Consider the following 19,834-nt stretch of genomic DNA (forward strand, 5'->3'; position numbering starts at 1 on the left):
GCTTGTTTCCAGGTCAGCAATTGCCTGGAACCATGTTCAATTTTATCAGTTTTGCACCTACCCCCATAGGCGTTTTGAATATCATATTGGAATTCAGGATCTCATTTGGTGTTCTTTATCCCCCACAATTTTGTATATGTAGGCAAAGCAAATTCAAATTTGATACTGAATTAGCTCAGATTAGCATTTAAACAGCCCAAAAGAACAAGCACCATTTTAGAATATGTATTGTTATGGTCCAAGGAGGTTACGTACATACGGACGTAATTGATGCCTTTGTTTTATGCTTTGAAGTTAATTTAAATGTGAATGTATACGTTTCAAAACGATCCAACTTCGATTTTTCTTTTATATAGTGAGAGTTGAATTTACAAGACACCCTTGTTTGTCATTTTTTTTCCATTCGCTTTAGCAGCCCTCTGGTACTTGGTGGACTTTTATCTTGCAGGCATTGTAAGTCTTTGTGTACAATACACTTCATTAACCTCCGCCATCGAAGATGGACGGAGGTTACTGTTTTCACCCCTTTCTGTTTGTTTGTTTGTTTGTGAACAGTATTACGGAAAAACTCCTCGACGGATTTCGACGAAACTTGGTGGGGGGATTAGGTATGGTCCAAGGATCGTGCCATTAGATTTTGGACTCGGTCCAAAGTCCAATATGGTGTTATGGCGGCCATTTTGAAAAAATATTTGAATTTTTGTTTTTGCATTTCTATATGTTTTAAGTGATTTCCAACCTCCAAAAAAATGAATTTGTTGGTGAAAAAAACAACAAAATTTTGCAACTTTTTTCAAAAAAATTTCGATTTTATTTGAAAAATATTTGAATTTTTGTTTTTGCATTTCGACATGTTTTAAGTGATTTCCAACCCCCCCCCCCAAAAAAAAACAATTTGTTAGAGAAAAAAAACCAGAAATTTTGCAACTTTTTTTCAAAAAAATTTCGATTTTATTTGAAAAATATTTGAATTTTTGTTTTTGCATTTCTACATGTTTTAAGTGATTTCCAACCCCAAAAAAACAATTTGTTAGAGAAAAAAAAACAGAAATTTTGCAAATTTTTTCAAAAAAATTTCGATTTTATTTGAAAAATATTAGAATTTTTGTTTTTGCATTTCTACATGTTTTAAGTGATTTCCAACCAACTTTTTTTCAAAAAAATTTCGATTTTATTTGAAAAATATTTGAGTTTTTGTTTTTGCATTTCGACACGTTTTAAGTGATTTCCAACCCAAAAAAAACAATTTGTTAGAGAAAAAAAACAGATATTTTGCAAATTTTTTCAAAAAAATTTCGATTTTATTTGAAAAATATTTGAATTTTTGTTTTTGCATTTCTACATGTTTCAAGTCATTTCCAACCCCCAAAAAAACAATTTGTTAGAGAAAAAAAAACAGAAATTTTGCAACTTTTTTTTCAAAAAAATTTCGATTTTATTTTTTTGGCATTTCTACATGTGCGTCGATCTCGTTTAGTTTATTCAATCATGGTTCAGTAGAGTCTGATCCGTTTTGACCTACAATGAATAGGATATCAGATTCACTTAAGTGACCCAGCAGTATTGGTGGCAGAGGTTTTTCCACTCTACTGAGTGCTCCCCCTCTAGTTGTAAATTATAGACATTATTTTGTCATCCTGATGTTTTATTTCTCATTTAGTTCACAAAAACCTCCAATGACAGTTATAAATGGCATGCTATTAGAAATGCTAACCCAAAACTTTGATCCACCTCCTGCTCCTCCAGGTGCAGCACAAGGCTGTAGGTAGCATCATTGGCTGAGGGCATGGCAGTGCCACTGATGCAATACCCCTATTACCAGTACAATAGTGCTCATTTCATCAACCTCAGAAGGATGACAGGCAGAGTTAACCCCACTTGCTGTTAATTCAACAGCCGACAGGGGCTTGAACACAGGACCCAAAGATACCAAGCCAGCCACCCTAGCCACTAAGCCAACAGCAGGTTTACTAAACTGTGCTAAAATTTTACTTGTCAACATGCATTATAGAACTATAAATGTTAAACATCAGTTCACGGAGATCAACTGATGGCTTACGATTTTCTCACACAGTGTTAAAATAGTCCAACAAATATACTTACTCAATATTTATCATGACCTAAAACTTCATCTTCCTTGTCACTTTCATCAATCAGAGGATTTATGCAAGGGTTCACTCTTCTGTTGGAGCAATCTTTTGTACAGCGGCATGCATCGGTACATGACGAATACACTGCATTGCAGGTTCAAAGCTTGGTAGCACAGGGAGTTTTACATCCACAACAGGTATACTCCAGGAGAAAATTTGGAGCTGGCAACTTCACTGTCCAATGAATAGACAGGATATCATTGGATGGAGTCCACCCATGGACAACTGGGCTTTGAGCATCAGGTTCTGACTCCAAAACACGTATCCAGAATGCGCCTTGGTAGTTGGCTCGCTGTGTTTTTCGTCAGTGCATGCTTTGTTGGTGGTAGTTGCTGAGACTGGTGACTCCTCACACAGAAGAGAATGTATTATGCATTATTGATGTTTTCCTGGAAGTCAATACCATGCAATGGGCAGTGAACTGTTCACACAAAGTTAGAAGTTCTTGAGTCACCTGAAATGACTCACACAACATCTGCAATGCCCTCATGGCAACTCCATCCTTCTCAAACAAATCAAGGGCTACTTTCCTTCCTTTTCTGCAGAAGGCACTTGTGTGTCAGTCCTTGTGAAAGCATGGAACCCTATGATGGACTTGCACACATTCTCACCCCAATTGGAGGCTTGATGCTTGATGTCAATAACTTTTTCCTTTTGTTGGGCACCAATGACGAGAAATAATTTGACATAAATATGTTCCTGGTGACAGAGAGCCAGGACTTCAATATCAGTGTCAGAGTTTTTGATTATGATAGTGCCATGGTCATTGTTTCATGCATTTTGTGCATGGAGAAGTAATTTATCATCTGCTTCTTCTTAATTTAAATGTAGGGAAAGGGACCACCTCACACTTAACTCTGTCACCAACTGATGTTAGCCTGTGGCAATCTTTGTCAACAGTCACAATAAGCTCCTTCCCCTCCAGAACACAGACATACCCACGAGACTGCCATTGCTCATGAAGGAACTAAATGATTCCCTGGTTGTTGCGGTCACCAGCTCAAACTTTTTTTGTGTGCGCCCATTCTCTTTTGGGTGTGTGTGTGTGTGTGTGTGTGTGTGTGTGTGTGTGTGTGTGTGTGTGTGTGTGTGTGTGTGTGTGTGTGTGTGTGTGTGTGTGTGTGTGTGTGTGTGTGTGTGTGTGTGTGTTTCTCCTCCATAACAACAAAGCTATGAAACCGAGCAGCCTGAAACTTTGCATGCATACTAAGAAAACTCTAAGGAAGTGCAAGAGTGGAAATTGGGTGTTTGAGTTAATGAAAACACCCCTTTTGAAGATAATTAACGGCCTTAATTAATTATATCCTTTATCCGGCACATCCTCGGTCACCGCTCTCTTCGGGGTCTTGAGGCGTAGCCTGGGTAACCCTGCTCTGGTCTGAAGCTGGCATGTTTTTTGGCCTGCTCAAGCATGCCTTGACTTGGAACAGGCGCAATGATTTCTTCTTTACTTCACGATTTTTTTCACTTTCCTCACTCATATTATTATTAAATGCCTTTGACACCGGTACATATGTGAAAAAAAACCTACACTTCTCACATACTGACTGTGTTTTGGCCCGCGGTGGCATGCTGTCCCTCCGGTGGTGCCTCGCCAGCTGAAATGTATAATTTCATTCAGACGACATCACTTTGTTTAGACTTTTTGTGTATTGTGCTTTCATTATCTTCCCATCACTTCGACACAGATACATAAAAAAACATAACGTTCACATCTCACATTGACTGACTATATTGTGCCAATGGGAGATGTGGGTGGGTCTTCCTTTTTCAGATCTTATATATATAGTTCTTTCCAACCATTGACTCACTGATTCACTCACTCACTGACTCTTATTAAAGATCGGAACCTTCCGGGTGACGGAGAAAGCTGAAATTTTGGACGCCGAAAGAAACCGAAGCTGGTACACAGGAAAAATCACAGAGCCATCAGAAAGCATCTGTAAATGAAAATATAAATAAATGAAAGATCAAATGCAGGTGAGTGACCCAAGACAATCAGTTAGTATGCTTACACAATGTGTAAGCACACTCTGCAAGGGTGTGTGTGTGTGTGTGTGTGTGTGTGTGTGTGTGTGTGTGTGTGTGTGTGTGTGTGTGTGTGTGTGTGTGTGTATGTGTGTGTGTGTGTGTGTGTGTGTGTATGTATGTGTGTATGTATGTATATATATTTATAAATATATATATATATATATATATATATATATATATATATATATTTATAAATATATATATATATATATATATATATATATATATATATATATATATATATATATATATATATATATTTATAAATATATATATATATATATATATATATATATATATATATATATGTAAATAAATAATACATGTGTATATGTTTATGGATGTGTATATATATGTATATATATATATATATATATATATATATATATATATATATATATATATATATATATGTGTGTGTATATTGGTTCACGAGCATCAGCCAGAGTACCCACTATATTTGTTATGTCTGTGTGTCTGTCTGTCTGTCCAGAGCATAACTCCGTGGACTTTGATCCGATTTTGATGAAACTTGGTTATGTGTTCGATATCAATGTCTAGTTGTGTTTTCCTGGATGAGGGGTGCTACGCCAATTGTGGGCGGAGCCATGCCCGAAAAAGAGCCATTTTTAGGGTACAATCGGATTAATTATAATCTATCTTCTCCTTGGAAATTTACTGAATGGAATGGGTTCTTCAGTATTTGAATAGCAAAATGAATTATCTTAAACTTATCATTGTCCGATTTTTCATTTGCGTTACAAGGTCAAAAACTTAGAAAATTGCTAATTTTGACGTAAAAATCATACGACCGCCCAAGCTTTGAGAGCGAGGATGACAATATTTTTATGCATAATCTTGAAGTCATTCCCCACCGAAAGTGTTGAAACCATTTTGCTCTATCTCGAACACCTTGCCCGTGGCGCCCCCTTCAAGTTTGTTTTTCCACTGATTTCATCAAAGTATGGATAATCCGAGGAGTGTGAAATGCCATATGGCCGATATGCGTTATATTGTTCCTGGAATGTTCCAGAGGAAGTTTTGCACCAAAGGTGATAATCCTTGACCTTTGACCTTAAAAGGCCACAAAGGTCAGATTTTCAAAGTTGTGGCAATTGAAATGGGTTTTCGACCTTCTTCGACGAACTAACTCCAATAAGCGATAGCACGTATCCTGTTTCCTTATTTTAATGTCCACATCATTGTTTTGTGACCTGTAAAGGTTATGCAAAGGTCAAATTTTGAAAGTTGTTGAACGAAACCGGGTTTTTGGCATTTTGCAGCTGTTGATTGAAGGCCACTACAATTAATTATAACTTGGTCAAAAATTATTGCATTGTCTCATCCTTGACTTCTGAAACAATTCTTATTCCTCTTTCGGCTAGCTCCCGTTAGGGGTCGCCACAGCGGACCAACTGTCTCCATTTCGCTCTATCCTCCACATCTTCCATTGACACTCCAACCACCCGCATGTCCGCCCTCACCGCATCCATGAACCTCTTCTTTGGCCTTCCTCTTCTCCTCCTGCCTGGCGGCTCCATCTTCAACATCCTTCTCCCGATATACTCCGTTTCCCTCCTGTGCACTTGTCCAAACCATCTCAATCTCGCCTCTCTCACTTTGACTCCAAACCGTCCTACCTGCGCTGTCCCTCTAATATACTCATTTCTTATCCTATCCATCCTCGTCACTCCCAACGAGAATCGCAGCATCTTCAACTCTGCCACCTCCAGCTCTGCTTCCTGTCTTTTTGTTAGTGCCACCGCCTCCAAACCATACAACATAGCTGATCTCACTACCGTCTTATATACTTTCCCCTTCACTCTTGCAGCTCCCCTTCTGTCACAAATCACTCCTGCAACTCTTCTCCACCCACTCCATCCTGCCTGCACTCTCTTTTTCACTTCTCTCCCACACTCTCGGTTACTTTGGACAGTTGATCCCAAGTATTTAAACCAATCCACCTTCCCCACCTCAACTCCTTGCAACTGCACCATACCACCACCCTCCCTCTCATTTACGCACATGTACTCCATCTTACTCCGACTGACTAACATTCCCCTTCTCTCCAGTGCGTACCTCCACCTCTCAAGGCTCGATTCAGCCTGCTCCCTACTCTCCCTACAGATCATGATGTCATCCGTGAACATCATAGTCCATGGAGACTCCAGTCTGATCTCGTCCGTCAACCTGTCCATCACCATTGCAAACAGGAAAGGGCTCAGAGTCGATCCTTGGTGCAATCCCACTTTAACCTTAAACCGGTCCGTCATTCCTACCGCACACCTCACCGCTGTCACACTGTCCTCATACATATCCTGCACGATCCTCAAATACTTCTCCACCACTCCCGACTTCCTCATACAATACCACAACTCCTCTCTTGGCACCCTATCATAAGCTTTCTCTAAATCCACAAACACACAATGTAACTCTTTCTGGCCTTCCCTATACTTCTCCATCAACATTCTCAGAGCAAACATCGCATCAGTGGTGCTCTTTCCTGGCATAAACCCATATTGCTGCTCACAGATCGTCACCTCTCCTCTCAACCGAGCTTCCACTACTCTTTCCCACAACTTCATGGTGTGGCTTAACAACTTTATCCCTCTGTAATTTCCACAGCTCTGCACATCACCCTTATTCTTGAAAATCGGAACCAGTACACTTAATCTCCACTCCTCTGGCATTCTCTCACTTTCCAAGACTTTATTAAACAATCTGGTTAACAACCCCACTGCCATCTCTCCAAAGCACTTCCATGCCTCCACTGGTATACCATCTGGGCCAACCGCCTTTCCACTTTTCATCTTCTTCATCGCAGTCCTCACTTCATCCTTACTGATCCACCCCACTTCCAGATTCACTATCTCCACCTCTTCCAACCTTCTCTCTCTCTCATTTTCTTCATTCATCAGCTCCTCAAAGTACTCCATCCACCTTCTCAACACACTCTCCTCGCTCGTCAGCACATTCCCATTTGCATCCATTATCACCCTAACCTGCAGCACATCCTTCCCAGCTCGGTCCCTCTGTCTTGCCAATCGGTATGAATCCTTTTCCCCTTCTTTTGATGGATTGCCAATCGGTATAAATCCCCTTCTCATACAGCTCGTCATATGCCTTTTCAACCTCTCTTTTTGCCTTTCGCCACCACTTCTTGTACTCCTGCCTACTTTCTTCATCTCTCTGACTATCCCACTTCTTTTTGGCCAACCCCTTCTTCCTTATACTTTCGTGCACTTCCTCATTCCACCACCAAGTCTCCTTATCTTCCTTCCTCTGTCCAGATGTCACACCAAGTACCTTCCTAGCTATCTCCTTCACCACTTCTGCTGTAGTTGCTCAATCATCCCACCCATCTTTACCACCATCCAACGCCTGTCTCACCTCCTCCCTAAATTTCACACAACAGTCTTTCTCCTTCAGCTTCCACCATCTGGTCCTTGGTTCAGCCCTCACTCTCTTCCTCAACCTCACCTCTAAAGTCATCCTACAGACCACCAATCGATGCTGTCGAGCTACACTCTCCCCTGCCACCACCTTACAGTCTCTAATCTCTTTCAGGTTTCATCTCTTGCTTCAGATGTAATCCACCTGTGTGCACTTTCCTCCACTCTTGTACGTCACCCTGTGTTCCTCCTTCTTGAAATACGTATTTACCACTGCCATTTCCATTCTTTTTGCAAACTCTACCACCATTTGCCCTTCCACATTTCTCTTGTTGAGACCGTACCTCCCCATCACCTCCTCATCCTCTTTATTCCCTTCCCCAACATGCCCATTGAAATCTGCTCCAATCACCACTCTTTCATCCTTGGATACACTCTCCACCACTTCATCTAACTCACTCCAGAAATCTTCTTTATACTCCATCTCACACCCCATATGTGGGGCATATGCACTGATGACATTCATCATCACCCCTTCAATTTCCAACTTCACACTCATCACTCGGTCACTCTCCTCACCTCCAATACCCTCTTGACATAATCTTCCTTCAGGATTACCCCGACACCATTTCTCCTCCCATCCACACCATGGGAGAACAGTTTGAAACCACCTCCAATGCTCCTCGCCTTACTCCCCATCCACTTGGTCTCTTGTACACAATATGTCCACCTTTCTTCTCTCCATCATATCAGCCAACTCTCGCCCTTTGCCAGTCATCGTACCAACATTCAGAGTTCCAACTCTCACCTCCACACTTCTACCCTTCCCCCTCTCCCACTGCCTCCGGACTCGCCTTCCCCATCTCCTTCTCCTCCTTCGCCCAGCGGAAGAACAATTTCCACTGGTACCCTGCTGACCACCGGTACCGGTCGTTGGTAACCCGGGCCTCGACCGATCCGGTATGGAAATTCGTTTTGTTGTCTGCATCATAATTTGGCATAGGTTTTTAAGCCGGATGCCCTTCCTGACGCAACCCTGGTCACCTCTTACGACACACAGGGGTATATCTTCTTCTTCTTCCTCTTTCGGCTTGCTCCCGTTAGGGGTCGCCACAGCGGATCAACTGTCTCCATTTCGCTCTGTCCTCCACATCTTCCATTGACACTCCAACCACCCGCATGTCCGCCCTCACCGCATCCATGAACCTCTTATTTGGCCTTCCTCTTTTCCTCCTGCCTGGCGGATCCATCTTCAACATCCTTCTCCCGATATACTCCGTTTTCCTCCTGTGCACATGTCCAAACCATCTCAATCTCGCCTCGCTCACTTTGTCTCCAAACCGTCCTACCTGCGCTGTCCCTCTAATATACTCATTTCTTATCCTATCCATCCTCGTCACTCCCAACGAGAATCGCATCATCTTTAACTCTGCCACCTCCAGCTCCGCTTCCTGTCTTATTGTTAGTGCCACCGCCTCCAAACCATACAACATAGCTGGTCTCACTACCGTCTTATATACTTTCCCCTTCACTCTTGCAGCTACCCTTCTGTCACAAATCACTCCTGCAACACTTCTCCACCCACTCCATCCTGCCTGCACTCTCTTTTTCACTTCTCTCCCACACTCTCCGTTACTTTGGACAGTTGATCCCAAGTATTTAAACCCATCCACCTTCCCCACCTCAACTCCTTGCAACCGCACCATACCACCACCCTCCCTCTCATTTACGCACATGTACTCCGTCTTACTCCGACTGACTCTCATTCCCCTTCTCTCCAGTGCATACCTTCACCTCTCAAGGCTCGCCTCAGCCTGCTCCCTACTCTCCCTACAGATCATGATGTCATCCGCGAACATCATAGTCCATGGAGACTCCAGTCTGATCTTGTCCGTCAACCTGTCCATCACCGTTGCAAACAGGAAAGGGCTCAGAGTCGATCCTTGGTGCAATCCCACTTTTACCTTAAACCGGTCCGTCATTCCTACCGCAAACCTCACCGCTGTCACACTGTCCTCATACATATCCTGCACGATCCTCACATACTTCTCCACCACTCCCGACTTCCTCATACAATGCCACAACTCCTCTCTTGGCACCCTATCATAAGCTTTCTCTAAATCCACAAACACACAATGTAACTCCTTCTGGCCTTCCCTATACTTCTCCATCAACATTCTCAAAGCAAACATCACATCAGTGGTGCTCTTTCCTGGCATAAACCCATATTGCTGCTCACAGATCGTCACCTCTCCTCTCAACCGAGCTTCCACTACTCTTTCCCACAACTTCATGGTTTATCTTCACAACTTTATCCCTCTGTAATTTCCACAGCTCTGCACATCACCCTTGTTCTTGAAAATCGGAACCAGTACATTTAATCTCCACTCATCCGGCATCCTCTCACTTTCCAAGACTTTATTAAACAATCTGGTTAACAACCCCACTGCCATCTCTCCTAAGCACTTCCATGCCTCCACTGGTATTCCATCTGGGCCAACCGCCTTTCCACTTTTCATCTTCTTCATAGCAGTCCTCACTTCATCCTTACTGATCCACCCCACTTCCACATTCACTATCTCCACCTCTTCCAACCTTCTCTCTCTCTCATTTTCTTCATTCATCAGCTCCTCAAAGTACTCCATCCACCTTCTCAACACACTCTCCTCGCTCGTCAGCACATTCCCATTTGCGTCCTTTATCACCCTAACCTGCAGCACATCCTTCCCAGCTCGGTCCTTCTGTCTTGCCAATCGGTATAAATCCTTTTCCCCTTCTTTTGTATCCAACTCCTCATACAGCTCGTCATATGCCTTTTCCTTGGCCTTTTCCACCTCTCTCTTTGCCTTTCGCCGCCACTCCTTGTACTCCTGCCTACTTTCTTCATCTCTCTGACTATCCCACACACAGGGATGGATATATATATATATATATATATATATATATATATATATATATATATATATATATATATATATATATATATATATATATATATATATATATATATATATATATATATATATATATATATATATATATATATATATATATATATAGGTTCGTCATCGTCAAATACCAGGCATATATATATATATATATATATATATATATATATATATATATATATATATATATATATATATATATATATATATATATATAGGTTCGTCATCGTCAAATACCAGGCATATATATATATATATATATATATATATATATATATATATATATATATATATATATATATATATATATATAGGTTCGTCATCGTCAAATACCAGGCATATATAAATACCAGGCATATATATATATAGGTTCGTCATCGTCAAATACCAGGCATATATAAATACCAGGCATATATAAATACCAGGCATATATATATATATATATATATATATATATATATATATATATATATATATATATATATATATATATATATATATATATATATATATATATATATATATATATATATATATATATATATATATATATGCCTGGTGTTGGCTCAATGGTTTGGGTGGCAGGCTTGGGATCCGAGGGTCCTGAGTTCAAACCCCACTCAGCTCTTGAATTGATACCAGGTGGGGTCAACTCAACCTGTCATCCTTCCGAGGTCGGCAAAATGAGTGCCAGCATGCTGGTATACTGTGTCGGAGTGGCGACCCGTCCAGGATTGTTCCTGATAGCCAAGGAGACTGCTTAGGCAGCACCAACACTCTGCACAGAGAATGGTCCAAAAAATGGAATGGATGGATATATATGTGTATATTTCTGTGTGTGTATATATATATATATATATATATATATATATATATATATATATATATATATATATATATATATATATATATATATATATATATATATATATTATATACACACACACACACGTTCTGCAAGTACTCCATTAACATTGTTTCATTATTTTAAGTCACTGATTTATTTTAGAACATACTCATTTAACGTCGTTCTCCATTCTGTTCTCATGTCATTTTACCTCTAATTTAGTGTCAAATGAATGGTTTTCCTTGGTTTTATAAACCATACCATAAATACCAATGTATAAGCCCACCCAGAGTACATGGTATTGGCCTTATATACATCGAGCTGTGCATCAATACACACACACACACACACACACACACACACACACACACACACACACACACACACACACACACACACACACACACACACACACACACACACACACACACACAGAATCCCACTACTAATAAGATAAAGGGGATGTTACTACGAGTCCATCTTCGACAGTAAATGGATATTCATCCATCGGGACCATACTCTGTGCAGAGCGTTGGTGCTGCCTAAGCAGTCTCCTTGGCTATTGAGCACAATCCTGGACGGGTCACCACTCTGACACAGGATACCAGGAAGCTGGCACTCATTTTGCTGACCTCGGAAGGATGACAGTTAACCCCACCTGGTATTAATTCAACAGCCAAGTGGAATTTGAACTCAGGATCCTTGGATCCCAAGCCCACAACCCTGACCATTAAACCAACACTTGGCATTCGAATCGATATACACCAACCTATGTCATTGTGGGGCTGGCAGGATGGCATTGAAGTACACTGTCATCTAAGCCATATCGCCTGGGTTTGAACTTCAGATAAACTATAAACTCATTTCATTCCGGTGTTTCACAGGTAGAGTGATTCATCAAAGGTGTGCTGTCCCTCAGATGGAAGTTGCACTGGTGTCCTGTCTTGCTGGCATTAGTTGGTGGACATTAAAGTTTCCACAGTTTTATTCATGAAGGGTAAGCCTTTTGTCAGGTCAGGTTCGATCTGTGACCTGCTACAGGTACCATGTAAACCTGTACTAACCTATTCCATGGTCGGGTTGTCGGCGACTAAACCGTCTCCCCCACCAGGTTTTCTGGTGAGGAGGGTGTTTGGATATGGACACCCAGCCGGATTAAAAACAAAACCTGTCAAAGGGCGGAGGAGCTCCTTGTGAGCCAACGGCCATCCATATCTAGTGCCCAACTGTGTCTGCAGACGTCCTCCTGCAGTTGGGTTACTTATTCGGAGGTTGGTGGCAGGATTTGCACTCCGGCCACCGTAAAACCCTTCATTCCGCAAAACGCAAAAACGCAAAAAAAATCTGAAAACCCACTCCGTGGGAGTACCTACTGTGCAGCTTCCCTTCGCAGGGCAGCTCACCGGATAACGGGATTGGGGCAAAGCCTTCGGGACTCCCAATCTTTGATAGGAGGGAAACCACGGGGTAACATCCCTGGGTCAGATTGCGGGAGAGTGTGTCGGAGTGGTGCTGAGGTGTCGTCCACCAGACGGCGGTCTCCTTGGGTTAACCTGAGGCGGTCCCTTCGGGTGGGTGCCTGGAATGTCCTATCCCAAAGAGAGGATGATCACCTGTCTCTGTTATCATCTGAGCTCAAGCGTTTGGACATCGGGATTGCAGCTCTCTCTGAGGTTCGGAGACCGGATTGCGGCGAGATAATGGTGGGTGGTTACACCTACTATTGGTCTGGTCGCTTTGATGGTTACCATACCCAAGGAGTTGCTGTAGCTATGTCCAATAAGCTGACCCCAATGATAATTGAGGTAACACCGGTCAACGAGCGTATTATGAGATTAAGGATTCGTCACTCCTTAGGTGTCATTTCCGTGGTCTCTGTTTATGCTCCGACTGAGGCGAGTGATCTCACCGTGAAGGATGCATTCTACGCCACGCTCGAGTCTGTGGTTGATCAGTGCCCCAGACGAGATACACTTCTAGTCTTGGGGGATTTCAATGCATCGACTGGAACTGATAGGGACGGTTATGAGGTGTGTGTTGGTCCCCATGGGTCAGGAACTATGAACCAGAATAGCACTAAGTTCCTTGACTTTGCAAGAAGTCATGGACTTAGGGTGGCTGGTTCATGGTTTCAGCGCCCACAAGCTCATCGCTGGACTTGGTATTCCAACGCTGGCGGTGTGGCAAAGGAGATTGACCATGTCCTCATTGACGGTCGTTGGAGGATGATCCAGAACTGCAGGGTCTACCGGAGTGCTCAGTTCCTCAATACTGACCACAGGCTTGTTGTAGCAACTCTAAAGCTGCACCTTAAATCCTGGAGAATGGTACCATCCCAGCCTAGGCTGGATGTTGCCAAGCTCAGGGATGAGAGTAGCTGAGGAGTTTGCGAACAGGCTGAGTGGACACTTGGGGGGTCTGGGTGCTTTGGGGGGTCCTGAAGAGTTGTGGAGCGCCTTTAAGACCACCGTCCTTGATGTTGCCGGTGGATGTCTTGGAACTCACCGCAGGGCAAAGAAGAATTTTGTCTCTCAAGGGACACTGGATACCATTGGCCAGAGTCGCAGGGCCAGGCTGAATGGCAGAGCTGAGCTGTTCAGGGAGCTGAGGCGTAAAACTGTACGTGCACTGAGGGTGGACAAGGAGGCCTATGTGCGAGGAATCTGTGAGGGGGTAGAGCATCACCTGTCGACAGGTGATTCTCGTCCCGCTTACAGGGGAATTCGCGCATTACGTTCATCCAAGCCCATCCCTCGGAGCACTGCAGTTCGAGCAGAGAGTGGTAGGCTCTTGACAGAGGAGTCTGAAGTGAAGGCCCGCTGGGCCGGTTACTTTGAGCGGTTGTACCAGGCTGATCCCCCAGCTGTCGAGTTGGACGTCAAGGGTGTTACAATCCCTGTTGCTGACCCACGAATCAACTGTGGTCCACCTTCGCTTGTGGAAACACGGGCTGCGGTGAACCAGTTGAAACGGGGCAAAGCTCCAGGGATCTGTGGCATCCATGCCGAACTTCTCAAGGCTGGTGGAAATGCTGCACTCGTGTCGTTGCATGCAGTTTTGTGCTCTGCCTGGAACACAGGCATCATCCCAACTGACTGGAAGAGGGGCCTTGTTGTCCCTCTCTGGAAAGGGAAGGGTGATCGCCAAGACTGCAACAACTACCGAGGGGTGACGCTGCTCTCAGTGCTGGGCAAGGTCTTTGCTCGGATAATTCTTGATAGGGTTCGCCACCATCTGCTTGAGCACCAGCGTCCAGAGCAGTCAGGCTTTACACCAAAAAGATCAACGATTGACCGTATCCTTGCCCTTCGTGTCCTCACCGAACGCAGACGAGAGTTTCGGCAGGGGCTGCTTGCAGCCTATGTTGATCTCTGTAAAGCGTTCGATTCAGTGAATCGGGATGTCCTCTGGAGGATTCTTGGTCTTCGTGGGGTGCCACCAAAACTGATCGATCTGATGTCTGAACTCTACTCTGGTTCTGAGAGTGCTGTGAAGTGTGGTGGTACCATCTCTGACTTATTTCCAGTTGTTACTGGAGTTCGTCAGGGATGTGTACTGGCCCCCACACTTTTCAGCACTTGTATGGACTGGATTTTAGGGAGGATGTCGGAGAGATCAAGTTGCGGTGCATCGTTTGGGAATGTCAAGATCTTGGACCTTGATTTTGCAGACGATGCAGTCATCTTTGCCGAGACTTTAGACATCCTTTTGGGGGCCCTCGAGGTGCTGAATGAAGAGTCGGAGCCGCTGGGATTACGGGTTTCTTGGGTCAAAACTAAGATCCAGGCTTTCGGTGACATCTTGGATGCTGCTGTCCTGTCTGTGTCTGTTTGTGGTGAGGATGTTGAGGTCGTGGAGAGATTCACTTCCCTTGGCAGTGATATTCATGTCTCTGCTGGCTGCGAGTCAGAGGTCAATAGATGTCTGGGTCGGGCCTGGGGAGTCATGGATTCACTGGATCATGGGGTGTGGCGCTGCCGGTACCTGTGCGGGAGGACGAAAGTCCGAGTCTTCAGGTCCTTGGTACTTCCAGTCTTGCTCTATGGGTGCGAGACTTGGACTCTGACCAAGGATCTGAGACGGAGACTTAATTCCTTTGGTACCAGGTGTCTTCGGAGAATCCTTGGCTATCGTTGGTCGGATTTTGTGTCCAACGAGCGGTTGCTGAGAGAGACTCGGATCAGATTTGTTACCTGCATAGTCCGTGAGCGTCAGTTGCGGCTGTATGGACATGTGGCTCGTTTTCCTGATGCTGATCCTGCTCACCAGATTCTCTCAGCGAGGGAGTCTCATGAGTGGAGGAGGCCAGTGGGCCGACCACGTGCCTCATGGTTGCAGCAGGTTAACCACCATCTCAAGGAGATGGGGATGGGCCTGGCATCTGCCTGGGGGACGGCCAGACGGAGGCCCCTGGAGTACCGACGGAAAGTGGACGCAGCGACGCGCTGTTCTGGCACATGCTCCCATACCTGGTAAGCCTGGTATCGTGGGCACCATGAACAAATTACAAGTTCCTGCACTAACTACTGCTGGAAAGGCAATGGTAAACAAACCCTTGCCAAGAAACTGCTTTGGCAGCACCCACGCTCTGTAACAGAGCAGGGTATATCAGAATCAACATATCATTGTGCTTATGATTAGTAAATGTGGATATTCATCTTTCAGTTTTTGTTTAATTTATTTTCCAATACATCTGTCTTGTGTCACATGTGACACAGTTGGCCGGTGTATGCAATATCCAACAAAATTTTTGACAATACATGTTCTGTTCAACCCCAGCATCTCTGTGCCTCTGGCCAATGGGAAAGTGTGTCATGATGCAGCTCAGATCGATGAGTGTTCAGGGGTGGGGAAGCCTTTGTAAGTTTTCTCAATGTTTTCAGGTTGTCTGGTGTTGAACAAAGGTTGGACACAACTCCAGCAGACATATCATATCCAAGATTTTGGCCAGTGGAGGCCCACCTGAGGAGCAGGTAATTTCAACTCCCATGTGTGGGTGTAAATCGGAACAGGATAATATGAAGGCATTTTAGACTGATGCAATCTTGAACAAAATATAGTGTCTGCAAACGTGTCAAACAGTTATTCTGGGGAGGTTTGATCGATGTTAAGGAAAGATTAACCCAAGGGCATGTCTGGCTCGAAGCGTCCTCTGAGGCATTCAAGGTCTACCATGCATCCCCAGGTGCGCAACCATCTGCCGCTCCTGTATCGATTCATCTGCCATGATCCTTTTTTTGTCTTTTCAGCTTGTACCGATCTCACTTTGAATGGATTGCTCATTTTGATTGGAAATTTCCTTCGTTTGATTCATTTTTTTTCTTAAAAATTGTTACTACATCATTACAATGATATGATTGTTGTCTTTCGATAGCTTTTTCAAATAACACATGTTGGGCTTGCTTTCTGTATTTGTCACACGTTAAGTTACAAGCAAAGATCCCTTGCTTAATTATCCCACTTTAAGATTTATGATTTGTACTGGAGGCTTTCCCCAGGTGGTGCTATATGATATACATTTAGATAGAGAGGAATGTGGTCCGAGCCCACCCTCAACCCCCGAACTATGATTTTCCTTTCACCTCCCAAAACATCCCCGTGCACCCCTTGAGTACAACCACCAGTTTTCAACTCATTCCATCCAGCGGTTTCAGAATGCATATCAGTCAAACAAATAAACCCACAAAGAGACACTTCTCAAATTGTATATACTATGATCTTCATCATTGCTTTTCATACATCGTCATCTTGTATTCACATTTTTCTTTTAAATCAATATTTCTTCTTTCTCTTCTTTCTTTCATTCTGGCTTTCTTTACACTTTTATCATGTTATTTAAGACATCAGCAGCATTCACATGGAACTCCTATTTTTGTTTTAAGCCTCATTTTTCTCGATTTTTTTTTCCAAAACTTCTACGCATTGTACCATTTTATTCTTCGATTTTTCTGTTTATTTTTCTCCGATTTATGAAATAAGACATGCCATAAAATATAATGTACTGCATTTTATGGAGACCAATCTTATTGTTGACGAGCAGGGCTACCTGGCATTGCCCGGTGCTGTTCTAATCCTGTTGGCATTTTTAAGAAATTAAATTTTGATTTTTTTTTTTGTGGAGGCTGAAAGCACCTCCCTACACCCATTAAGTAATCGTGTCAGGGATCATTTAATATTACCTTTCACAGATCTACAAAAGCTAAGGTACGATAGAGCGATTAAAAAAAGATGCAACTTTTTTTTCTCTAAATTTTCAAGTAATTTTTTGGCCTACAACACTCACTGATGAATCTCTGAAAGTTTGATAAAGATCCCTTTGTCCATCCTTGAGAAAAATGGCAGCACACGCGCACGCGCGCGCACACACACACACACACACACACACACACACACACACACACACACACACACACACACACACACACACACACACACACACACACACACACACACATACACACACATACACACACATACACACACACACACACACACACACACACACACACACATCTCTCTTACAGTTGGAGATAAACGTTTTCATGAAATTTCGATGCCATCTATGTGAATCTTTCCCTTCTTCAGAAAATGTTTGTTTCTCTGCTGGTTTTGAACAATGATGGAACTGGAGTTTCAAAATTGTGTTTTGGCAACAAAATCCCAGGTGAAGGTTGCTTCTGGAATCAGCCTTTTGTCTGTATCTATTATACATATCAAAAACCTGTTTAACTCTTAATATCAATTCTTCATGGCAGTTGAAAGTGTTGACACAATAGTACTGCAGAGGACAAACCATCCCTTCTACCCCCCCCCCCACCCCCAGAAGCACATCCGTTGTCAAGAAACAACTAGGAGTTCTAAGGTTCTCTATGTGTGGTTTATGGGGACTGAAAAGGAACCATAGGTAAACTATAAAGAGGAATCAAAGATTGCAGACCCTCACCAGGACGTGCTTTGTGTGGTGTTTGTGTGGTTTTTTTTTTAGTACACACTTTATAGACGTACTCGGTTGAAAAAAGATAATGTGTAAAAATTGTGGTCTGTTGGCACATTACGTGCGGACAGACAGAGAGACAAGACCCAAATGCAATACCCTCTCCTCCGGTTAAGGTAATAAATCCTGTGAAGCCAGTGAGACAACAATGATTCAATACACTGGCATTACCACGCTGTCACTATAAAGTACATGTGAACAAGTGTATGATTCAAATGAAATAACATGTTTTTAAAGGCCGTATAAAAAAATTCTGGAAGTCTAATGCTGTCGATGCAGTCTTATACACCATTTTATATAACATGTCCTTGTGATGTCCATCTTGTTTACTCCTGTGTAACCCGCCCATCCCTCTCCCTTCCACAGATCTCCTAATGTCTCTGTTCCCCACCGTTTTGTCCTTCCCTCTCCTGCCCCCCTTGTTGTGCATTCCGTGTGTTAGCTCTCATATGAGCCTCGACAATGAATACCAAAAAAAAAAATGTTCAAATACTGCAAAACTGGAGGTGTTTGGAAACGTCAAGAAAGCAATTTGTGTTCTACAGTGTTCAAGTTATGTGTCGACCTCAAGGCACCACAGCTAGTACACCGGTAACCCAGAGGGTGTCACAGCAGAAAATAAATGAAGACATTGATGTGCCCTTCATGTTGTTTTAAGGGTGAAACCAGCCTGGTGTTGGCTCAGGATCCTAGGGTCCTGAGTTCAAGCCCTGTCGGCCACTGAATGAATACACCAGGGGGTTAACTCAGCCTGTCATCCTTCTGAGGTTGGCGAAATGAGTACCAGTTCCAATGTGTGTACTGGTAGAGGGGCACTGCATCAGCGACAGTCACGCTTCAAGAAATGATAGCTACCCCGGCAACAAAGCTACCATACGACCACCGCCACCAGGGTGAAACCAACATATGACAGGGGACAGAAGAGTAACTTTATAAAGAATATTTATTAATCCATACTGTCTACCTTCAGCACAATACAAATGAAATGTAACACTTTATGACTTTCCCAAGAATCCACAAATTAAATAAGTGCAAACCTCACTGGCAACAATAAAGCCATAAGATAACTCATGACACTCGATGTGGCAACTTAATCTCAAGCAGAAGACCCCCGATTCCTTCTTTACTGGGTATTTCGGATGATTTAATTTGCACCACTTCAAGGTGAGCACGACAGCACAGGAGAAGTGCTGTTGCCTTCTCCTCATTTCCTTCTCATCTTCCCCCTATCTTTCTTCTGTTCTCAAACTGCCAGTGTCCTTTTATTCCTTGTAGTGTAGTAGATAGTAGAAAAATCGTGCAAATTATGATACAAGCATCAAATTTGGCATTTCTGTTCTGCAGGGCTTTCTGATTAAATCTGCCCGATTGGCCATTTGAAAAATTTGAAAAAAAAAAAAATTCAAAAACATTTGAAGTCACAGCTGGCTGAAATTCTTGAAGTGCAAGTGAACATCCCAGACAGAGAACCA

At 43.1% G+C, this 19,834-nt stretch overlaps 1 long non-coding RNA gene across 2 annotated transcripts in view; it reads left to right on the forward strand.

The window, feature by feature from the left end:
• Nucleotides 1-18,660, forward strand: part of LOC147016609 (uncharacterized) — a 114,605-nt gene extending 95,945 nt beyond the window's left edge. Inside the window, exons 5-7 of one of the 2 annotated variants that reach the window (XR_015049112.1) lie at nucleotides 16,252-16,341; nucleotides 17,954-18,032; nucleotides 18,192-18,660. This is a non-coding gene — a long non-coding RNA (uncharacterized LOC147016609). The remainder of the gene's footprint in view (nucleotides 1-16,251; nucleotides 16,342-17,953; nucleotides 18,033-18,191) is intronic. The other variant, XR_015049113.1, reaches the window with a different exon arrangement.
• The last annotated feature ends 1,174 nt before the right edge of the window (nucleotides 18,661-19,834 follow it).

Source organism: Eptatretus burgeri, chromosome 11 (assembly GCF_056783735.1).
Source record: "Eptatretus burgeri isolate ZD-2024b chromosome 11, Ebu_testis_v1, whole genome shotgun sequence".
Classification (NCBI taxonomy): Eukaryota; Metazoa; Chordata; class Myxini; order Myxiniformes; family Myxinidae; genus Eptatretus; species Eptatretus burgeri.